This window comes from Chionomys nivalis, chromosome 24 (assembly GCF_950005125.1).
Source record: "Chionomys nivalis chromosome 24, mChiNiv1.1, whole genome shotgun sequence".
Classification (NCBI taxonomy): Eukaryota; Metazoa; Chordata; class Mammalia; order Rodentia; family Cricetidae; genus Chionomys; species Chionomys nivalis.
This window is the reverse complement of record NC_080109.1, coordinates 19,116,105-19,124,147: the sequence shown is the minus strand read 5'-3', so window position 1 is coordinate 19,124,147 and position 8,043 is coordinate 19,116,105.

The following is an 8,043-nucleotide window of genomic DNA, read 5'->3' as shown; positions in this document are numbered from 1 at the left end:
AATGGAGTTGAACAGAAGTACTCTGACTCCTGAGCGCATGCGCTAGGTTCCTGTGGCACACTGCTGGTGTCCCGAGGGCGGTGACTGTCTGGTCCCGAACTGTGCTCACTCTTACTTTTATAAACACTGATAATTTATTCGTCCACCAGTAAAGTTATTTACCTTTATTGGTATTGACTGTAAAAGGCCTTTGAATTTTTGCCAGATTAATAAACTAAAAATGATATTTTTTTGTTATTGGGTACATCTGTTTTTTTTTTATTATTAGGGATGCATTTATGTGTTTTTTGCCAAATTTGTCAGTTGTTCATATTTTAGTAAATTGTTTTTCCTTTGGCTATTTCTCTATTTGACTTTCTGAAGATTTTTGTTGTTGTTTTAAACATATGTTTATTGGATGTTTACATGGGTGTGTTGGTGGGTGGTGTGTGCATGGCTCACACATGGAGGTCAGAAGACAATCTGTAGAAGTCGGTTTTTCTGCCACGTGGGTTCTCGGCATCAGTTCAGGTTGTTGGGCTTGGCAACAAGACCCTTACCCACCGAGTCATGAGAGTACTAATTTTTCTATTTCTTTAGAAAGTACACATGTACACATTTTTAGGAAGTCGGGGGGGGGGAGCATAAAATGAAAACATGTCTTTGCCTATATTCTGTAGCAACATTCATCAATTTCTTATGTTTAAAGGTACAAAGTGTATGTACATTCAAATATATATGTTCATGTATATTTTAAAGAAATGATGGGATATAAAAGTTGTTCTGTGCCAAGTGTAATGTCATATACCTGTAATCCTAGAGCTCAGGGGTGTGGGGTAGGGGTGAGGAAGGAGTATCACAAGTTTGAGGTCAAAAACCATGAAAAAGAAAGAAAAAGGTCAGTAAGTCCCCTTTGTACCCCTTTTGTCTTAAAATCTTATGGAGCTTATTTCATGTCAGTACTCTCTGTCATCTGTAATTTATCACTATCTGTCATGTGCAGTGTAGCAATTAGAAACATTCACACTGATGCACATTTAGTGTTGAAACTCAGGCACATGTACACACATGCTTATTAACGAAGCAGAGGTGCTCATCTCTATACTAGAATTGGGTTTGCTTTGGGTTTGGGAATTTCGTTCACTGATGCTTGATGGTCATTTCTGCATTATGTGCATCTTGAGTTAGTAAGGTACTAGAAAGGACAAGGTTACTAAGTTTTTATCAAGTGGGGTTTCAAACAGTTTAACGTAAATATGTTGGTATATGAGTATCCAAAGGTAGGCACGCTGGCAAGAGTTTATGTCTTAGTAAGTCTTCTGTATGATGTAACTAATGCTGTGATGAAGCATATGGCCAAGGCAACTGAGAAAGCAAGCATTTATTGAGGGCTTGCTTACAGTTTCCGGGGATGTCATTGTCATAGTGGGGAGTGTGGCAGCAGGCAGGCAGGCGTGGCTGCTCCAGCAGTAGAGCAGTGCAGATCTGATCCTAAGGTACAGGCCAAGAGACAGAGACCATGCTTCCTGTGGGCTACTGAAACCTCAGAGCCCACTCACAGTGACACATTTCCTAATCCTTCCCAAACAATTCCTCCAACTGGAAAGCAAACATTAAAATATATGAGCCTTTGAGGGCCCTTCTCATTCAAACCAACACATTTTGTGAGTAATAAAATGATAGGGATGATTGTGACATGCTATGCTAATTTTAACAAAGTTGTAGGGTGAGTTTTCTCCTGCAGGGGAGAAGGAGGAGTAGAGGAAGCCTGTATCAGGTGCCCTGTTCTCTGTCATACTCAGCCATCAACACCATAAAGTCAAATCTGGTCTATAAGCAATAACCTTCCCACTTTTTTTAGGTTTTATGCAGCAGTTCCTCAGGTGTTTATTAGATATAGTGTAGGTTACAAAGGGATACATGTGTCATTTGGACATTCATTATTTGTAGTCTGTTTATTGTACATTTGCAAGTTGTTCTATGAGAATAAAACAATCCCAAGACTAGAATAGAAAAGACGTGGCCAGTAAACAGCTTTAAGCATTCAACATTTAGTAATATTCATATGGAGTATTACTAGCCTACCAGTAAGTACTTTTATTAGTTTTTTATTATACTTATTTAATTAGGTGTGTGCATGTGTGTAGAAGTCAGAACAGATTTTGAGAGTTGGTTTTCTCCTTCCACTATGTGGCTCCTGGGTATCAAACTCGGGTCATCAGACTTGGCAGCAAGCACCTTTACACACTGAGCTATCTTGCCCATCCCAGATATTTCTTGTTTTCTTCTAGGCATGTCAGAAAAATTATACCTCATGTTACACTTTATCAATTCTGTGTAAGTCATTTGCTTCAGCTAATGAAATTTTAGAACTGAGGGTGTCATTTGTAAGCAGAAGCATTTATGTGCCAGTAGATTTTTTTTCTTTTTCTTTTTTTTTTTTTAATTAAAATTTCCAACTGTTCCCCGTTTCCCATTTCCCTCCCCTCCTCCCACACATTGCCCCCTCCCCCTAGATTTTTTTTCTTTATTGTGTTTTTATTTTTTAAAGCTATTTTAAAATTTAAATGTATCTTGATCACATTCTTCCCCTCTCCCCCTCCCTATCTACCAAACTTTAAATTATTTCTCAAAAAACCAAAAACCCAAAACCAAGAAAATAAAGCAGCAACCAAAACAATACAAAAAAAACCCCCACCAAACTGTAATCAAATAAAAGTACACAAGGAAACTGGAGTAGTTAGGTGTTGGTCAGCTATTGAACATGAGGCCTGCCCTGGAATGGTTGAAATGCCCAGTGTTAGTTACTCCACTGGAAACGATGGTTTCCCTTTCCCAGTAGGTGGGGTACTTCAGCTGTTAAATCTTTAATCTAGTGCCTGGGTTTTCATCCATTTGTTGATTTTCTTAAATAATAAGACAAGACAAAAATTAATCACATCAAGGTCAGACAAGACAAACCAATAGAAGGAAAAGGCACAAGAATCAGACCCAGTCCAGAATCCCATAAAAACACTAACCTGGAAGCCGTCCATCATATAAACGGAGAGGACTGGTGCAGACCCGAGCAGTTCCGGGAGCTTTGCTCATGTTGATTTAGAGGGCTTTCTTTTCTTGTGTCCTCCATACTCTCTTAAACCTTTTCTTCCTCAGCTTCCCCAGGGTTCCCTGAGCTCTGAGGAGAGGGATTTGATGGAGACCTCCCTTTAGGTCTAGGTGTTTCAAGGTCTCTTAACTCATTACATAATGTCTGGCTGTGTGCAGGAGAAAGCATCTCTCTCTGACGATGGCTGAACAAGACACTGATCTATGAGTATAGAAGAATATCATTAGGAGTCATTTTATCTCTATATTTTTTGTCTCCCCCCCCCCCTTAGATCAGCATTTGGTTTTACCTAAGTCCCTGGGCTATATAATGATGGGTGTGTGTTCTATCTTGTAGATTGGGTCTTAAGTCAAATCAATCATCTGCTGATTACTCTCACAAATTTGTGCCACCATTGTTCTAGCATGTCTTGCAGGTAGTATTTACTTTTCTAGATCAAAGGTTTGTGACTGGTTTTGTATTTCTATTTCTCTTTTGGAAGCCTGCAGAGTACCTTACTATACCCAAGACGCTAAAGCATAGGGGTGAAGGTTCTATGTGGGCGCCAGCTCAACATCTCCATGGTCAGTGAGTTGTGTAGGTGTCTTCAGCTCTGGGGCCTTTCTGTCAGTTTGTAGAGAGCAGCCCATAGTCTTGGCAATACTCTGGGCTATTTGGGGATTCCTGTGGGGATTTTTTTGGCCAACAGCTCAATTAGATGTAACCCAATCCTGTTACTCGAAGCTTCATCTGGGCAGCTGGGCTCTGGCTCTGCCAGTATTTGGAGATTTCATTCAGGAAGAATTGATGCATTTGTATATTTTAGGAAGTTTCTACTGTGTTAGATTTCTGCACTATCCCTCAAATGCCCAGTAATTTTAGCTTCTCTCCCCTTATTCTTTCCTGCAACCCTCTTTAGCTACTTGTTCCCCTCTAAATCCTCCCATTCCAGCCACTCCATCCATATCTATCTGTCTGTCTATCTATCTATCTATCTATCTATCTATCTATCTATCTATCTATCTATCTATCTATCTATCCATCCATCCATCCATCCATCCATCCATCCATCCATCCATCCATCTATCCTATTTCCCTATCCTAACAAGAGCTATCTGCTCCCTGTAGTTCCTTACTCTATACCTACACTCTATGGTTCTATCAATTATAACTTGGTTACCAATGATTTAACAGCTAATATTGACATAAAATCAAATATTGGTCTTTTGGGGGTCTGGGATATCACACAGGATGATTTCTATTCCCATCCATTTGCCTGTAAATTTTATGATTTTTTTTTTAAAAAAACAACTGCGTAAATACTTCATTGTGTTAATGTACCACATTTTCTTTATCCATTCTTCAGTTTAGGGACATCTAGGTTGTTTCCAGTTTTGGCTCTTATGAATAGAGCAGCAAAGAACATGGTTGATCCAGAGTCTCTGTGAGAGGGTGGAGCATCCTTTGGGTTTATGCCCAAGAGTTCTATAGTTAGATCTTGAAGTAGATGGATTCTGATCTTTCTGAGGAAGTGCCAAACTGATTTCCATAGTGGTGTATTATAGTCAGAGGCTACTTGTTCGTTTCCTGGCTTCCCAGACCCGAAATAATCACACAGAAACTATATTATTACAACACTGGTTGGCCTATTAGCTTACGCTTCTTATCGGCTAGCTCTTCTCTTAAACTAACCTATCTCTATTATTTTATATTTTACCACAAGGTTTACCTGTAAGGTTCTGGCATCTGTCTCCTCCTGCAGCCACATGGTATCTTCTTGACTCCGCCTACTCTCTACATCTCTGTTCAGATTTCCCTCCTGGCTTTACTCCGTTAAGCATTGGCCGAAAGCAGCTTTATTCATTAACCAGTAAAAGCAGCACATATACAGAAGGACTTCCCACTAGCAATGGATGGTTCCCCTTGCTCACATCCTCACCAACAGGAGCTGTCACTTGTGTTGTTGATTGTAGCCATTCTGACAGGTGTAAGATGAAACCTCAAAGTAGTTTTGATTTGATTTGCATCTCTCTGGTGACTAAGGATATTGAATACCTTGTTCTCAGACATTTGAGTTTTCCTCTATTGAGAATTCTCTGTTTAGATTTGTGGGTCTTTTTATTTTCTGTTGAGGAAAAGCTCAAGACAGGGTCTCACTATGCTTACTGTGTAGCTCTGGCTGTCCTGCAACTCATTCTGCAGACTAGGCTGGCCTCAAACTCAACGCAATCCACCTGCCTCTGCCTCCCTAGCGCTAGAATTAAAGGCTTTCGACACTATTACCAGCTCGTATTGCAATTACTATTTTTTGATATCTGGTTTCTTGGGTTCTTTTATATATTTTAGATATATATCCTCTAATGAATATGGAGTTGATAAAAATCTTTTTCCATTCTGTAGGATGCCCTTTTATCTTAATAACTGTATTCTTTGCCTTTCAGAAGCTTATCGATTTCATGAGGTTCTATTTATTAATTGTTGATCTTAGTGCCTGTGCTAATGGTGTTCTGTTCAATTTTTTTTTCTGTGCTAATGAGTTCAAGACTATTCCCCACTTTCTCTTTTGTCAGGTTTAGTGTATCTGTTTTATGTTGAGGTCTTTGATCCACTTGGAGTTGAGTTTTGTGCAGGCAGGGTGATAAGTATGTGTCTGTTTGCATTCTTCCACATGCAGATCCCCAGTACAACCAGCATCATTTATTAAAGATGCTGCCTTTTTTCCAGTGTGTCTTTCAGGTGTCCATAGGTATGTGGATTTATATCTGGGTCTTCAGTTTGATTCCACTGGTCAATGTTTCTGGTTTTTTGTTTTGTTCTTGTTTTTTGCCAATACCATGCTGTTTTTATTACTATACCTTTGTAGCAAAACTTGAAATTAGGAATGGTGTACCTCCAGCAGTTTTTTTTTTTTTTAAATTGTTCTGGGTTGTTTTAGCTACCCTGAATTCTTTTTGTGCTTCCATTTGAAGCTGAGAATTGTCCTTTCAAGATCTGTGAAGAATTGTGTTGGCATTTTAAAGGGGATTGCATTGAATTTGTAGATTGCTTTTGGTAGGAAGACCATTTTTATTGTGGTAATCCTACTGATCTATGAGCATAGAAGATCTTTCCATCTTCTGATATCTTGTTTAATTTCTTCCTTCAAAGACTTGAAGTTCTTATCATTCACATCATTCACTTGCTTGGTTAGAATTTCCCTCAAGATATTTTTTTATTATTTGATGCAATTGTGAAAGGTGTTATTTCTGTTCTCAGTGAGTTTGTCATTTGTATATAGGAAGGCTACCGATTTTTGTGAGTTAATTTTGTATCCAGCTACTTTGCTAAAAGTATTTATTATCTGTAGAAGTTTCCTGGTGGAAATTTTAGGGTCACTTATATATTCTTTCTGGTTCTATTTTGTGAAATAATTTGAGGTATATTGGCATTAAAACTTCTTTGAAAGTCTGGAAGAATCCTGTGCTAAAACCATCTGGTCCTGGGGTTGGGTTTTTGTTTGTTTGGTTAGTTGGAGACTTTTATGACTTCTTTATTTTTTCAGATTATTTTTTTTATTTATTTATTTGTTATGTATACAATATTCTGTCTGTGTGTATGACTGCAAGTCAGAAGAGGGCACCAGACCTCATTACAGATGGTTGGGAGCCACCATGTGGTTGCCGGGAATTGAACTCAGGACCTTTGGAAGAGCAGGCAAAGCTCTTAACCACTGAGCCATCTCTCCAGCCCCCTTTCAGATTATTTTTTAAGGCTATTTTGTCACATATTCAAATGGCCATACCAGCTTGTTTCTTAGGTCCATTTATTAGGAATATATATTTTTAAATCTTTTACCTTGATGTCTTTTCTTGATGTTGAGGTGTTTTTTTTTGGGGGGGGGGGGTGGCTGTGGCAGAAGGATGGATCCTGTTTCTGAATCCATTGTGTCTTTTTATTGGGGAATGAGACTATTGTTATTGAGGGATTGTAGTGATACTTTGTGTTTTAACAAATAAAGCTTGCCTGAGGATCAGAGTGTAGAGCTAAACTAGGCAGTGATTAATCCCAGCTCTTGGGAGAGGGCGAGATTTAACCTCTGAGTTCAAGGCCATCCTGAGTAATCTCTCCAGGCTCAAAGAGAAACACAGCCTGGTGGTGGCCACTCACACCTTTAATCCAGTACACAGGAGTCACATACCTTTAATCCCAGCACTAAGGAGGTGGAGACCAAGGCGATGGCTTTGTTGATAAAGTGCTCAGCCCCAGAATGTGGTCCTTGTTGGTGCTGGTGAAGTGGCTCAGGGGTTAAGCCTGACAATCTGTTTAATTCACAGAAGTCACAACGTGGAGGGAGAGACCCAATCCCATAGGTTGTTCTCTGACCTCCACACTTGCATGGTACACACAAGTACACACACACACACACACACACACCATAAATAAATATTTTTTTAAAAAGCCAGGCATAGTGGAATTTATCTTTAACTCAGTAGGAAGAAACAGGTGAGTTTGAGGCGCCCTGGTCCAGATAGTGAGTTCCAAGACAGACATAGCTACATAGACTCAGTCTCAAAAAAATAAGTAGATGAGATTAATTTTTGGAGGTTTATTATCTCTATTTTATGTGTATGGCTGTTTTACTTACAATAGTATGCATGACTCTGAAGAGGGAGTCGGATCCCCTGGAACTGGAGTTATAGACAATTGGTAGCCACCATGTGGATGCTGTGAACGGAAACCATGTCCTTTGGAAAGACAGCCAGTCCTCTTGACCACTGAGCCATCTCTCCAGTCCTGGGTGTGATTGTTTTAGACAATCTCAGCCATAGGGAAGCAAAGGCAGATGAATCTTGGGGCTCATCGACCATCGGGCATACTCTCTTGTCTATCTTTTCTTCTCATTGGCCTTGCCATGCACACATAATCCCTGAACTGGGACGTGAGGCAAGAAGACCAGCAGTTCGAGGCTATGCTATATAGGTCGCTTGAACCCAGCCTGG